This window comes from Schistocerca gregaria, chromosome 5 (genome assembly GCF_023897955.1).
Source record: "Schistocerca gregaria isolate iqSchGreg1 chromosome 5, iqSchGreg1.2, whole genome shotgun sequence".
Taxonomy (NCBI): Eukaryota; Metazoa; Arthropoda; class Insecta; order Orthoptera; family Acrididae; genus Schistocerca; species Schistocerca gregaria.
Window position 1 is genome coordinate 160983855 of NC_064924.1, and position 16504 is coordinate 161000358.

Here is a 16504-nt window from a genome sequence, read left to right on the forward strand (position 1 = left end):
TGTAGAAGGCTGTGGCTTGTTGTGTTATAAAGTTGCCGGCCGCGGTGGTCTCGCGGTTCTAGGCGCGCAGTCCGGAACCGTGCGACTGCTACGGTCGCAGGTTCGAATCCTGCCTCGGGCATGGATGTGTGTGATGTCCTTAGGTTAGTTAGGTTTAAGTAGTGCTAAGTTCTAGGAGACTGATAACCACAGCAGTTGAGTCCCATAGTGCTCAGAGCCATTTGAACCACTTTGTTATAAAGGTCATGTCCAGAAGAGGATAGGCACTGGGTTGAGGAAGTTGAAACAAAGTTTGAGACACAAGAAACTTTCTGGTGGTAAAACCATAACAGTCAGGCTGACAGAGAAAATGATTGATGAACTGCAGCAGTATTATGGGGTGGCCATTAGACATAATACTGCGGATTTGTTATAAATGAAGCAGGCTGTATGGGCTACCTTCTTTCACAGAATGTCAACTGATGAAAAACGAGTACACCATCTTTGCTCTCCTGGACCAGATTCATGGTGCAATTACTGCAATGTCCAGTTCTCAAATAGTTCATACAGCCATAAACATTCGATACCAACAGCAGTCATGGATATCATAAAAACTATTTACAGAGACCTGGCAAATCCTTAATTACCGAAGAAGTGTCTGCATGGTCAGACATTAATCCCAATGAGTCGGTCAATAATATTGCGAGGGCTATCCACAAAGTACATTACGTTTTGGAATTAAAAATAAATAAAGTATTGAAATTTTTTATTATATACAGATGAAAGCCACACTTAAATACTACTTTTCTACATAGTTGCCATTTAAATTAAGGTAGTTATCGTAGCGATCGACGAGCTTGGAAATTCCTTCGTCGTAAAATTCGGCCGCCTGCGCCTTCAACCACGTAATGACAGTCTTTTGGGACAGAAAAGGTGTGATTTTTGTGGATTTCCTGGAAAGAGGCACTACAATAAACTCTCAAAGGTATTGCCAAACTCTGCACAACCTCAGAAGAGCAATACAAAACAAGCGCAGGGGAAAGTTGGGCTCAAAGATCTTGCTGATTCACGACAACGCCCGGGCCCACACGGCAAATGCCACTCGTGAAGTTCTCGAATCTTTTAAGTGGGAGTTGTTTCCTCATCCACCGTACAGTCCCGACCTGGCACCGAGCGACTTCCCTTATTCCCAGCAATGAAGAAGTGGTTGGCTATGCAGCGTTTTGATGACGACGCACAGCTTCAAGAAGAGGTAACCACGTGGTTGAAGGCGCAGGCGGCCGAATTTTACGACGAAAGAATTTCCAAGCTCGTCCATCGCTACGATAACTGCCTTAATTTAAATGACAACTATGTAGAAAACTAGTATTGAAGTATGGCTTTCATCTGTTTATAATAAAAAATTCCAAGTCTTTATTTATTTTTAATTGCAAAACGTAATGTACTTTGTGGATAGCCCTCGTATATGGACTCACTTACAAAAAATATTTTTCTTGGAATGAAGACACTAAAGTGTGGTTCAGTAAGGTTGTTATTGCTTTTAATGATGATAGCATTGATAGGGTGAAAGTGCTACAGCATATGGCAATTAATCCTGGAACAAACTGCATCAGAGAACTTGAACGGATAACAAGCAGAGTATGCGGCACAATTGGCCACTAAGGAGTCCAGAAAGAAGAAAAGAAGAGAAAGCTTGGAAAAATACTAAGATGATGATATACAGTATGGCGCACAGTGCTTCTGAGTAACTAAAATAAAAAAAAAAATCTTATATTAAGTTACAGTCTTTTGAAATTTAGAAGCCGTTCTTGAAAATTTACATTTTCTGTTGCATTTTTCCCTAAATCTCAGAAACCACTTCGAGTAGAGTATTCAAATTTTCAAGGAGTAATAACACACATATGCTGAGTCTACTGAAACAGAAGACGAACATAGTCTTATGTATAATTAGAAATATTTAAGATAGCGTACAAAAAAGAACACAAAACATTAACTGTGTAATTAAAAAATTGTATTTCCGAATTTAGGTACTAAAATGCAATTATTGTACTTCAGTAGTCTCAAAACATACAGTTGTATGTGCTGTAAAAGTTGCATGCCAATGACTACAGTGGTTCCTGAAATACAAGGAAGACTACTCACAAAATTTAACATTGTCGGGATAAGGCGTTCCAACTCCCCTTAACAGAACCTGCATAGCGGCCTCCTGTCGCGGAACTGGAGCCGTCTTCTCTGCATTCTCCGGCGAAGGCTGTTTGTTGCCCGCTTTATGGGACTTTTACTGTACTTTACAAAGCCTTAGGACAAATAATTGATCAAGTAATACAGTTCAGACATTTACGATGGAATTTTAAATTTCCCACGTCAGATGATGCAGAACTAAAGTAGGCCAACTTAGACATTTCTGTGGAACCAAACAATGCTCATTAACACATAATGTAAAGAAAGAAGTAAACTTAACAGGCTAACAGCGTTGCATTTGTTGCTGTATGGTAGCGTTTGTTGGACCCTAACAGCTGATCTCTTTCGACGAATCCAATCAGCAGAGATGAAGATACGCCACTTTGTAATGGGATATTCATTGTTTGACCCTAAAAGAAACACCGATACTACACAAGAACTAAATTCTGAACCAATCGTAAATATAATTCGGAAATACCGACTGACATGGAAAGACCTTGTCCAATGTGTGTAAAAACAGGGGTACTGAAGTGATTCTTCAATTTCTCGAGACGTATTTTATGACGAAATAATTCTCGGTTGGACAGCCTGGTATGAGTGTGCATAGGACACTAGCGCTAGCACTAGGACTAGTGTCCTATGGACACTCATACCAGGCTGTCCAACCGAGATTTATTTCGTCGGGGTTACTGAAGCTGCAGTATAAAATGAACCCAACAAAAAGGGAAGTTTTGGACAACCCTTACTGAGGTGGAGCGAACATTTCTGAGGCAAAATGTGCGGAAACGCCTAAACATTTGAAGATGATGATGTTAACGATGATGATTTTTAGATTAGGTTACAATAGATTAATACTTGTTACACATATAATGAATACGACACTTAGTAATGACATGGAACGAGTCAGGTTTCTGCAGATGCCATAAGTCAACTTTTTTTATTTATTTCTTTGTTTTTAGTTGTAAGATTACTAATTTATATATAGAAATTCATGTAATGGGTAGAAGAAGTTGTCATTTTAAAATTGTATACATTGTTTTTCAATGTTGTTTGACTGTCTGTCAGACTCTTGATGCTACTTGGTATGTGACATAAGATTTTTGCGGCACCATAATTCACTACTTTCTTTGTCAAAATTAGATTTAACCCAAGGTAGTGAAGATAAGAATTTTTGCTAGTGTTGTGGCTAAGTACCAGAATATGAAAACATACGAGTATGAAAGCAGTGATTGGAAACAACCATAGTAAGCTAATTTACTTATATATTTAACGCCGATTTTGCATAACCCTAACGGCATATGTAGCTGTACTCAAACGTTTCAGCAAATCGTCAATATGTTTCTTGCAATTCAATCTCTCAACCGTGCACACAAAAAAATTTGAAATATTCTGCCTTAGCTACAGACTTCAGTTTAAACTCTACATTTGTTAATGGTGTAATGCCATTTATTGTACAGAACTGTATACACTGTATTTTATCAAAATTTAATGAGAGTCCATTTGCAGAGAACCAATTAATAATTTTCTAAAAGACTTTATCTGCTATTTACCCAGATAATTCTTGTTTGTTTGGCATGATTACTAAACTTGTATCATCAGCAGAAAGAACGACCTTCACATCTTCGAAAATATAGAGTGGCAAGTCGGTAATACATATTATCAACAATAAGGGACCCAAAATTGAACTTTGTGGTAGCTTGTTCTTGCCATCTTCCCAGTTTGAGGAATTTGCTGATTTCTGTGCATTATGTGAACTGCATATTTCATTCTTCTGTACTCTTCGAGTTAAACATGAATTACATCATTTGGGCTCTGTCCCACTCTCATCACAACACTTAAGCTTATGTAGAAGATTTCCATGATTTTCCAAATCAAAAGCCTTTGAGAGGTCGCATAACATCCCAGTAAGTGATTTTCGGTTAGTCAAAGGATTTAATATTAGATCATTGAAAGCATATGCAGCATTTTCTATTGAAAAGTCTTTCTAAAAACAAAGCTGGTGTTTGTCAGTTCTTTATTTCTACTAATAATACTCTTAAAAACATAGCTTTTTCAAGAAGTGAGACTGGATGTTATTTGCTGCATCAGACCTATCTCCCATTTTATGCAATGGTTTAACAACACCATATTTCAATCTCTCAGGAAACATGATCTCTCTCAGTGAGCTATAACTGTTTTCTTAGGAAAATCGTTTTCAGAAATAATCACAAATGTATCACAAAGTAATTTATATTTTTAATTAGCTTCTGGTGCCCCAGTACACCTTATCCTAACCTATGATGATGATGAAGTCCCATACTCCTTTACAGAGCGTAGGGGGAGCGACGCGGGAGACCCGCGCCGCCTTACGAGGCAAGGTCATAGTGGAGGTGGTTTGCCATTGCCTTCCTCCGACCGCAATGGGGATGAATGATGATGATGAAGACGACACATCAACACCCAGTCATCTCGAGGCAAGAAAAATCCCTAACCCCTCCGCGAATCGAACCCGGGACCCCGTGCTCGGGAAGCGAGAACGCTGCCGCGAGACCAAGAGCTGCGGCCATCCTAACCTAACTGCCTGCAAACTTTCCCAAGAATTTGCAATTATTAAACAGTTAAGTGAATGCGCTATTTTGGAAGCCGTTTTTGTTACTGTATGGAGGTATGTCATATACTGTAACTAGCTGTGCATATTGATCAGAAAGACCATACTTAACAGGACAAATATTTCATCATCATTTAAGACTGATTCTGCCTTTCAGCGTTCAGTCTGGAGCATAGCCCCCTTATCAAATTCCTCCATGATCCCCTATTCAGTGCTAACATTGGTGCCTCTTCTGATGTTAAACCTATTACTTCAAAATCATTCTTAAACGAATCTAGGTACCTTCTCCTTGGTCTGCCCCGACACCTCCTACCCTCCACTGCTGAAACCATGAGTCTCTTGGGTAATCTTGCTTCTCCCATGCGTGTAACGTGACCCCACCATCTAAGCCTGTTCGCCCTGACTGCTACATCTATAGAGTTCATTCCCAGTTTTTCTTTGATTTCCTCATTGTGGACACCCTCCTGCCATTGTACCCATCTACTAGTACCTGCAATCATCCTAGCTACTTTCATATCCGTAACCTCAAACTTGTTGATAAGGTAACCTGAATCTACCCAGCTTTCGCTACCATACAGCAAAGTTGGTCGAAAGATTGAGCGGTGCACAGATAACTTAGTCTTGGTACTGACTTCCTTCTTGCAGAAGAGAGTGGATCGTAGCTGAGCACTCACTAAATTAGCTTTGCTACACCTCGCTTCCAGTTCTTTCACTATGTTGCCATCCTGTTAGAATATGCATCCTAAGTACTTGAAACCGTCCACCTGTCCTACTTTGTTTCTCCTATTTGGCACTCAATCCGTTTATATTTCTTTCCTACCGACATTACTTTCGTTTTGGAGTTGCTAATTTTCATACCATAGTCCTTACATTTCTGATCTAAATCTGAAATATTACTTTGCAAACTTTCAATCGAATCTGCCATCACAACTAAGTCATCTGCATACGCAAGACTGCTTATTTTGTGTTCACATATCTTAATCTCACCCAGCCAGTCTATTGTTTTCAACATATGATCCATAAATAATATGAACAATAGTGGAGACAGGTTGCAGCCTTGTCTTGCCCCTGAAACTACTCTGAACCATGAACTCAATTTACTGTCAACTCTAACTGCTGCCTGACTATCCATGTAAAGACCTTTGATTGTTTGCAAAAGTTTGCCTCCTATTCCATAATCTCGTAGAACAGACAATAACTTCCTCCTAGGAACCCGGTCATATGCCTTTTCTAGATCTATAAAGCATAGATAGAATTCCCTGTTCCGCTCATAACACTTCTCCATTATTTGCCGTAAGCTAAATATCTGGTCCTGACAACCTCTAAGAGGCCTAAACCCACACTGATTTTCATCCAATTGGTCCTCAACTAGTACTCGCACTTTCCTTTCAATAATACCTGAGAAGATTTTACCCACAACGCTGATTGAAGAGATACCTCTGTAGTTGTTACAATCTTTTCTGTTTCCATTTTTAAAGATTGGTGTGATTACTGCTTTTGTCCAGTCTGATGGAACCTGTCCCGAATCCCAGGCCATTTCAATTATCCTGTGTAGCCATTTAAGACCTGACATTCCACTGTATTTGATGAGTTCCGACTTAATTTCATCCACCCCAGCTGCTTTATTGCACTGCAATCGACTGACCATTTTCTCCACTTCCTCAAATGTGATCCTATTTTCACATCATTCCTATTCCATTCTACCTCGAAATCTGAAACATTGCTCATCGTATTTTCACCTACATTCAGCAACTCTTCAAAATATTCCCTCTATCATCCCAAGACATCCACAGGATTCACCAGCAGTTTTCCTGAGCTGTCCAAAATACTTGTCATTTCCTTCTTACCTCCCTTTCGAAGACTGCTAATCACACTCCAGAATGGTTTTCCAGCAGCTTGACCCATAGTCTCCAACCTCTTTCCAAAGTCTTCCCAAGATTTCTTCTTGGATGCTGCAATTATCTGTTTGGCTTTGTTTCTTTTATCAACATAACTTTCTCTGTCTACCTGAGTTCTAGTATGTAGCCATTTTTGATACGCCTTATTTTTCCTTGTACAGTCTGCCTTGACTGTGTCATTCCACCAAGCTGTTTGCTTCATCCTACTTTTACACACTACTGTTCCAAGACATTCTTTAGCCACTTCTAGTACTGATTGCCTGTACCTTGTCCATTCCTTTTCCAATGACTGTAAGAGATTACATTCAACTAACTGGTGTCTTTCTGAGATCGCTGTTATGTACTTGTGCCTGATTTCCTTATCCTGAAGTTTCTCCACTCTTATCCTCCTACATATGGACTTGACCACCAGCACTTTCGGCCTCACAATCCCAATTTCACTGCAGATTAAATTATGATCAGTGTCGTCAAAGAATCCCCTGAATACACGTGTGTCCCTCACAGCCTTCCTGAATTCCTGATCTGTTATTATATAGTCAACGACAGATCTGGTTCTCCTGCCTTCCCAAGCATACCTGTTAATGTTCTTATGTTTAAAGCAGGAGTTTGTGATTACTAAGCCCATACTGGCACAGAAATCCAAGAGTTGTTTCCCATTCCTGTTGGCCTCCATATCCTCTCCAAATTTACCCATAACCTTTTCATACCCTTCTGTTCGATTTCCAATCCTGGCATTAAAATCACCTATGAGCAGAACACTGTCCTTGTCCTTTACTCTAACAACTACATCACTGAGTGCCTCATAAAAACTGTCCATCTTATCTTGATCTGTCCCTTCAGAATGCGAATATACTGACACAATCCTAATTTTCTTGCTAGACACTGTCAAATCTATCCACATCAGTCGTTCGTTTACATACCTTACTGCAAATACGCTGGGTTCCATTTCTTTCCTAATGTAAAGCCCTACACCCCGTTGTGCTATTCCTGCTTTGACTCCTGACAGGTAGACCTTGTATTCTCCCACTTCCTCTTCTTTCTCACCCCTTACCCGAATGTCACTAACAGCTAAAACATCCAGCCCCATCTTACTTGCACCCTCTGCCAGCTCTACCTTCTTCCCAGAGTAGCCCCCATTGATATTAATCCCGGGTTCGATCCCCGCCACTGCCTAAATTTTGATAAATAGTCAGCATTGGCGGCCGAAGACTTCCGGCATAAGATATCAGCCTCATTCGGCCAACGGCCTTGTCAAAGAGGACGGAGGAGCGGATAGAGGTTCAGGGCACTCTCTTGTCCCAGAGGTGGGAAATTGCCCCTAAAGGCGGAAGAATCAGCAATGATCAACGACATGAGGATGCAGAAGGCAATGGAAACCACTGCATTAAAGACACGTAACGTGTATCCACAGGACATGTGGCCTGTAATTGAAAAAGTGTCATGATGATCTCCCCATTGGCAAAAGATTCCGGAATAGTCCCCCATTCGGATCTCCGGGAGGGGACTGCCAAGGGGGAGGTTACCATGAGAAAAAGATTGAATAATCAACGAAAGGATAACGTTCTACGAGTCGGGCGTGGAATGTCAGAAGCTTGAACGTGGTAGGGAAACTAGAAAATCTGAAAAGGGAAATGTAAAGGCTCAATCTAAATATAGTAGGGGTCAGTGAAGTGAAGTGGAAGGAAGACAAGGATTTCTGGTCAGATGAGTATCGGGTAATATCAACAGCAGCAGAAAATAGTATAACAGGTATAGGATTCCTTATGAATAGGACGGTAGGGCAGAGGGTGTCTTACTGTGAACAGTTCAGTGACCGGGTTGTTCTAATCAGAATCGACAGCAGACCAACACCGACAACGATAGTTGTATACATGCCGACGTGGCAAGCTGAAGATGAACAGATAGAGAAAGTATATGAGGGTATTGAAAGGGTAATGCAGTATGTAAAGGGGGACGAAAATCGAATAATCATGGGCGACTGGAATGCAGTTGTAGGGGAAGGAGTAGAAGAAAAGGTTACAGGAGAATATGGGTTTAGGACAAGGAATGAAAGAGGAGAAAGACTAATTGAGTTCTGTAACAAGTTTCGGCTAGTAATAGCGAATACCTTGTTCAAGAATCACAAGAGGAGGAGGTATACTTGGAAAAGGCCGGGTGATACGAGAAGATTTCAATTAGATTACATCATGGTCAGACAGAGATTCCGAAATCAGATACTGGATTGTAAGGCGTACCCAGGAGCAGATATAGACTCAGATCACAATATAGTAGTGATGAAGAGTAGGCTGAAGTTCAAGACATTAGTCAGGAAGAATCAATACGCAAAGAACTGGGATACGGAAGTACTAAGGAATGACGAGATACGTTAAAAGTTCTCTATCGCTATAGATACAGCAATAAGAAATAGCGCAGTAGACATTAAAGTTGAAGCGGAATGGACATCTCTAAAAAGGGTCAGCACAGAAGTTGGGAAGAAAAACATAGGTACAAAGAAGGTAGCTCCGAATAAACCATGGGTAACTGAAGAAATACTTCAGTTGATTGATGAAAGGAGGAAGTACAAACATGTTCCGGGAAAATCAGGAATACAGAAATACAAGTCGCTGAGGAATGAAATAAATAGAAAGTGCAGGGAAGCTAAGACGAAATGGCTGCAGGAAAAATGTGAAGACATCGAAAAAGATGATTGTCGGAAGGACAGACTCAGCATACAGGAAAGTCAAAACAACCTTTGGTGACAATAAAAGCAACGGTGGTAACATTAAGAGTGCAACGGGGATTCCACTGTTAAATGCAGAGAGAGCAGATAGATGGAAAGAATACATTGAAAGCCTCTATGAGGGTGAAGATTTGTCTGATGTAATAGAAGAAGAAACAGGAGTCGATTTAGAAGAGATAGGGGATCCAGTATTAGAATCGGAATTTAAAAGAGCTTTGGAGGACTTACGGTCAAATAAGGCAGAAGGGATAGATAACATTACATCAGAATTTCTAAAATCATTGGGGGAAGTGGCAACCAAACGGCTATTCACGTTTGTGTGTAGAATATATGAGTCTGGCGACATACCATCTGACTTTCGGAAAAGCATCATCCACACAATTCCGAAGACGGCAAGAGCTGACAAGTGCGAGAATTATCGCACAATCAGCTTAACAGCTCATGCATCGAAGCTGCTTACAAGAATAATATACAGAAGAATGGAAAAGAAAATTGAGAATTCGCTAAGTGACGATCAGTTTGGCTTTAGGAAAAGTAAAGGGACGAGAGAGGCAATTCTGACGTTACGGCTGATAATGGAAGCAAGGCTCAAGAAAAATCAAGACACGTTCATAGGGTTTGTTGACCTGGAAAAAGCATTCGACAATATAAATTGGTGCAAGCTGTTCGAGATTCTGAAAAAATGTAGGGGTAAGCTATAGGGAGAGACGGGTCATATACAATATGTACAACAACCAAGAGGGAATAATAAGAGTGGACGATCCAGAACGAAGTGCTCGTATTAAGAAGGGTGTAAGACAAGGCTGTAGCCTTTCGCCCCTACTCTTCAATCTGTACATCGAGGAAGCAATGATGGAAATAAAAGAAAGGTTCAGGAGTGGAATAAAAACACAAGGTGAAAGGATATCAGTGATACGATTCGCTGATGACATTACTATCCTGAGTGAAAGTGAAGAAGAATTAAATGATTTGCTGAACGCAATGAACAGTCTTATGAGTACACAGTATGGTTTGAGAGTAAATCGGAGAAAGACGAAGGTAATGAGAAGTAGTAGGAATGAGAACAGCGAGAAACTTAACATCAGGATTGATGGTCACGAAGTCAATGAAGATTAGGAATTCTGCTACCTAGGCAGTAAAATAATCAATGACGGACGGAGCAAGGAGGACATCAAAAGCAGACTCGGTATGGCAAAAAAGGCATTTCTGGCCAAGAGAAGTTTACTAATATCAAATACCGGCCTTAAATTGAGGAAGAAATTTATGAGGCTGTACGTCTGGAGTACAGCATTGTATGGTAGTGAAACATGGACTGTGGGAAAACCGGAATAGAAGTGAATAGAAGCATTTGAGATGTGGTGCTATAGACGAATGTTGAAAATTAGGTGGACTGATAAGATAGAGAATGATGAGGTTCTACGCAAAATCGGAGAGGAAAGAAATATGTGGAAAACACTGATAAGGAGAAGGGACAGGATGATAGGACATCTGCTAAGACATGAGGGAATGACTTCCATGGTACTAGAGGGAGCTGTAGAGGGCAAAAACTGTAGAGGAAGACAGAGATAGGAATATGTCAAGCAAATAATTGAGGACGTAGGTTGCAAGTGCTACTCTAAGATGAAGAGGTTAGCACAGGAAAGGAATTCGTGGCGGGCCGCATCAAACCAGTCAGTAGACTGATGACCAAAAAAAAAAAGCTCCCCATCTCATTACCATTTCTTTGCCAAGTCGTATCTTAGGAGTCCCTGGTTTGTCAGTTAGAGGTGGGATTCCGTCACCTCTAAAGGTCCGGGGCATTCTGCTCTGACTGTTGCGGGAATAATATTTAAAGTACTAGGGAAGCAGGTTGCTAGCCTTACTTGCCCCGAGTCCCATTGAGTTTTACCCCTAACGGTTGAGGGACTAATCTGTGGATTTCGTAGTCTTTGCCGTTTGAGCACAAAGGTGACCACGGCTCAGAATATGTCCGAGATGCCCAGCCTTATTCCAAAGTAACTGGTATCCCGACTGTTGGGACCACTTGCTTGGCCACTCATACGTTGCCCGTGGTTCATGACCTAGGATGTCAGATTGAAAGAATCTAGTAATACTTCAAGATTGGTCGCCCTATTTTCAACCTCAGACTTCCTGTTAGTCAATTTTTCAATCAGTTCCCCTCTCAAAAATATTCCAGATTGTTTTAATCTTACTATAGTGCATCTACTGCGTTCTCTGCTTCTAATTCTTACAAACAAACAAGTAGTACATCTACTTTGTTTTTTAATCTCCTGATACTTGTGTTTTAATGCAATATATTAACATTACTTTTCACTCTACTCTTATCAGACTCTACTGATAATTTAACGTCTTTATACCTCCACGTGTGAGCTTCTCGTTATATTTGATTCCTTTCAGTGTTGTATCACTGGACACTGGTCTTAGCCTAAAAGGAGCCACTCCGGTTTGCCTCAGTTAGGCGCCGCCAGAGCTGTGGTCTCAAACTAATACGAATGTGGCCTATAGAAGCTAACTATTAAGAGTTCGAATTTTGTTTACTACACTGTAGTAACTCTACTAAATCTCAGCAACCTTCTAACCGATTTTTTTCTTGAGTCATCATGGGCCAATAAGAATTTATCTCCTCTGCCAATCTTTTCATCTCAGAATAGCACTTGCAACATACGTACTTAATTATACTTTGGGTCTATTTCAATATCTGTTTTTCTTTACAGTTTTCCCTTCAGTATTCCCCGGTGTCTTAACTCACGTCCTGTCATCCTGCCCCTTCTTCATGTCAATGTTTTCCACAATAAAGCGCAAGAAAACCTGGTATAGACATGCTTATACAAATACAGAGATATATATAAACAGGCAGAACTTGGCGTTGCGGTCGGCATCGCTTATATTAGACTAAAAGCGTCTTGAGCAATTGTAAGATTGGTTACTGCTCCTTAATGCCCGGTTATCAAGATTTATGTGATTCGGAAGATAATGTTATAGTCGGCGCACGAGCCCTGGGACACAGCATCTCGTATGTAGCTATGAAGCGAAGACCATTTGACGAGTGTGCCGCGAATACAAGTAGTACATCTACTTTGTTTTTTAATATCCTGATACTTGTGTTTTAATTCAATATATTAACATTACTTTTCACTCCACTCTTATCAGACTCTACTGATAATTTAACATCTTTAGTACCTCCCTGTGTGAGCTTCTCGTTATATTTGATTCCTTTCAGTGTTGTATCACTGGACACTGGTCTTAACCTAAAAGTCCTTCCTCCAACTACATGGCGTTTCCCATCATCAGTAGAGCTAAGAAATTAAGCAACAATTCAAAAATTTCTCAAGTCTGCATTCGGTGCTAAATCGTCCGATCGCTTCGAAGTGGGATCCGACGTATAATGTCAGTATCTATATCTGCAGATCCATGTGTGGTTACATTCCCGCTTCAGTACGATCCTCACAAAAAAGATTCGAGAAACTAACAGAAAAACTAAATGCAGTTCAAATGTGAAAAAAACAGATAAAGGTTTCATGACCAAAGAGTAAGATCGTAATACGTAGACTCGTCCTATTTGAACTTGCTGAAAGAACGACGTGCAGTGCCTCATCGAGAGTAAATCACAGCTGTGTCAGGAAGTGGGAAAGTCTAGAGAATTAATTAGTGGGAATCATACAACAGGCTTCTAGACGCAAATCCGTGAGAAGTGTTAGCTCAGAAGAAACTGGTTTCAAGGGAAATGTTTAAGATTCCTAGTATCTAAGTGACTTGCAGCGGACAGAAGGAAAACTATCCTGATGTTACATCATTTTCGAGCTACACTTTCCAGGAACTACTTATGTGCAGGGCACTCGAGATAACTGAAGTACCGAGTGTCAACAACTCAAACAGAGTAAATAGATAATGCTTCCGAGCCAAAACACTTCGAAGATAACACTTCTTGAATATTCTGTCGTCAAGTGGAAGAACGTAGAAATATTAAAAACTGAAATACATCGTATTAGTGTTCCACAATATTTATTTTGCATTACATTCTGAATCTTCTTAGGTTGTCTGATCACGGCGCGGAAGCCAGTTCGCAACAAAATATAGAATAAATATTATGGAACATGAATTCACTGCATTTTAGTTTTTAAGACTTCGAAGGTAAATGACACAGAATGGTGTAGCGCGTGAAGAAACCACTTGCTATTGCTCAAAGAAGGCCTTCCAGTCAGTGCTGTTTCAGTGATCCGCGCAAACGATACCGCGTTTAGTGCTGAAATGGCGTGGATGCTGTGTTGTTGTTGTGGTTCCCAGTTCAAAGACTGGTCTGATGTAGCTCTCCATGCTACTCTATCCTTTGCAAGCCTCTTCATCTCCGAGTAACTACTCCAACCTACATCCTTCTGAATTTGCTTGCTGTGTTCATCTCTTTGCCTCCTTCTTTCTACGATTTTACCCCCCCCCCCCCCGCTTCCCCCCTGTACTAAATTGGTAATACCTCAAAGTCCTACCAACCGATCCCTACTTGTAGGAAGGCTGGACCACAATTTTCTCTTCTTCCCAAATCTGTTCAGGGCCGTTGCGCAGTGTAGCCGCGCGGTCTCAGGAGGTTCGAGTCCTCCCTCGGGCATGGGTGTGTGTGTTGTCCTTAGCGTAAGTTAGTTTAAGTTAGATTAAGTAGTGTGTAAGCTTAGGGACCGATGACCTCAGCAGTTTGGTCCCGTAAGACCTTACCACAAATTTCCAAAAATTCAGTGCCTCCTCATTGGTTACACAGTCTAACTATCTAATCTTAAGCATTCTTCTACAGCACCATATTTCGAATTTTTCTATTCTCTTCTTGTCTAAACTGTTTGTCCTCCATATTTCACATCCATAAATGGCTACACTCCATACAAATACTTTCAGAAAGGACTTACTGACACATAAATCTATACTCAATGTTAACAAATTTCTGTTCTTCAGAAATGCTTCCTTGCCATTGCCAGTCTACATTATATATCCTCCCTACTACGGCCCGATTATCAAAACTCATCTACTACTTTAAGTGTCTCGTTTATTAATCTAATTAATTCCCTCGACACCAATTGATTTAATTCGGCTACATTCCATTATCCTCGTTTTGCTTTTGTTGGCTTTCCATTCCGTTCAACTGCTCTTCCAAGCGCATTGCTGTTTCTGACAGAATTACAATGTCTCGGCAAACCTGGACTTCAACTTCTTCTCCAAAATTTTTCTTTTGTTTGCTTTACTGTTTGCTCATTATACAGATTCAATAACAGCTGCGATAGGCTACAAACCCGTCTCACTCCCTACTCAATCACTGCTTCCCTTTCATGCCCCTCAGGTCTTATAACTGCCATATGTTGTGTGTACAAATTGTAAATTGTCTTTCGTTCCCTGCATTTTAACACTGCCACCTTTAGAATTTAAAAGAGAGTATTCCAGTCAACATTGTCAAAAGTTTCTCTAAGTCTACAAATGCCATCAACGTAGGTTTGCCTTTCCTTAACCTATCTTCTATAAGAAGTGAGTATTGCTTCGGGTATTCCGACATTTCTCCGAAATCCAAACTGATCTTCCCTAAGGTCGGCCTCTACCAGTTTTTCCATTCTTCTGTGAAGGATACGTGGTACCATTTTGTAACCATGGCTTATTGTACTGATAGTTCGGTAATTTTCACACCTGTCAAAATTCTTCTTGACGTCTGAGGGTATTTCGCCTGTCTCATACAACTTGCTCACTAGATGGAAGAGTTTTGCCATGGCTGGCTCTCCCAAGGCTATCAGTAGCTCTGACGGAATGTTGCCTACTCCCAGGGCCTTGTTTCGACTGAAGTCTTTCAATACCCTGTAAAATTCTTCACGTAGTATCATGTCTCCCTTCTCAACTTCATCTACGTCCTCTTCCGTTTCCATAATATTGCCCTCAAGTACGTCTCCCTTATCGACACCCTCTATATGCTCCTTCCACCTTTCTGATTTCCCTTCTCTGATTAGGCCTGGTTTTCCATCTGCGCTCTTGGTATTCATAGAGGTGGTTCTCTTTTCTCCGAAGGTCTCTGTAATTTTCCCCTAGACACTATCCGTCTTACCTCTAGTGCTCTGTGCTTCTACTTCCTTACATTTGTCCTCTAGCCATTCCTGCTTAGCCATGTTGCACTTCTTGTCGAAATCATTTTCAGACTTTTGTATTGTTTTTCTCCCGTTTCAATTATTGAATTTTTATATTTTCTTCTTTCATCGATCAAGTTCAATATCTCTTGCGTTACGAAAGAATTTCTACTAGCCATCGTCTTTTTACCTAATTGAACCTCTGCTGCCCTCACTATTTCATCTCTTAAACCTAGCCATCCTTCTTCTACTGTATTGCTTTCTCCTGCTCTTATCAACCATTCCCTAATGCTCTCTTTGAAACCCTCTACCACCTCTGGTTCATGAAGTTTATCCAGGACCCATCACTTTAAAATCCGGCAGTTTTGCGGTTTCTTTAGTTTTCTCTGCAGTTCATAATCAATAAATTGTGGTAAGAGTCCACATCTGCCCTGGAAACTAGATGTCTCAAACTGCAGTGACGAGAAAAAATAATAATTCCTGAATTCCCGGCTTCGAACCCGGCACCTATCGCCGTTTTTCCCTAGCCGCAAATTGACATTAAATATTAATTTCTTTCACCAGAAGCAAGATGTCGGCATTTGTGAATTAGAAATGACGTGGCGAAGAATACAGAAACTAGTGGGAATCGAACCTCGCAGATATCGTTGTTGACTGTTTCAGAAGACATGTTATCTATCAATTTGTCTTTCACCAGTACCTCGGGGTGACACGTTTAAACGTTTCGTGATGTGATGAAAGGATCTGAGTCTCTCTCTCTGGGAGTCGAATCCATCACATATCGTTATTAATAATGAATGAAGATTCGTTAAAAATCAAAATTCTCGTAAATGTTCATCACCAGTTACGTGCGCTCATGCTAAAGTCTGAAAGAACATTATCAAAATTTTGTGCGGAACCAGGATTCGAACCCTGACACGCGAATTACTTGGAGAATTTGAGGAGTCTGGAATCTTGAGCAAACAACGAATTGATGACACTATGTGATCACGAATAGATCAAATCCCGTGTAACCAGAACCAATATATTCAACATTTTATGCTGAATTATGAGACGG